Genomic DNA, 447 nt, shown 5'->3' on the forward strand with positions numbered 1-447 from the left:
CTCTCTCTCTCTCTCTCTCTCTCTCTCTCTCTCTCTCTCTCTCTCTCTCTCTCTCCCTTCTGCTTTTCCTCTTCACCCATGTTTATCTCTGTCTATCTCTGTCTGTTTGTCTGTCTCTCTCTCTCTGTCACTCTCTCTCCCTCTCTCTTCAGCTTTTCCTCTCTACTTACATACAAACACATGACTGTCTCTCTCTCTCTCCCTTTGTCTTCTCCCTCTGCCTCACAACATTTAATTCACTCATTGGGTTGGCCAAAAAATTCATTTGCTTTTTAAGTGAAAATAAGATGAGTTTTAAACATAAAGTAAAAACTTTCTTTGCTCAGCAACACACTTCAGTTTCCCATACAAATGTGTGTATTTACTTATAGATATGCGCAAAGGAAAAGACCTCTCTCTCATCTCTCTCTCCCTCTCTCTCTCTGTTTCTCTCTCCTATTTTCTCAT

This window comes from Octopus bimaculoides, chromosome 28 (assembly GCF_001194135.2).
Source record: "Octopus bimaculoides isolate UCB-OBI-ISO-001 chromosome 28, ASM119413v2, whole genome shotgun sequence".
In the NCBI taxonomy this organism is placed as follows: Eukaryota; Metazoa; Mollusca; class Cephalopoda; order Octopoda; family Octopodidae; genus Octopus; species Octopus bimaculoides.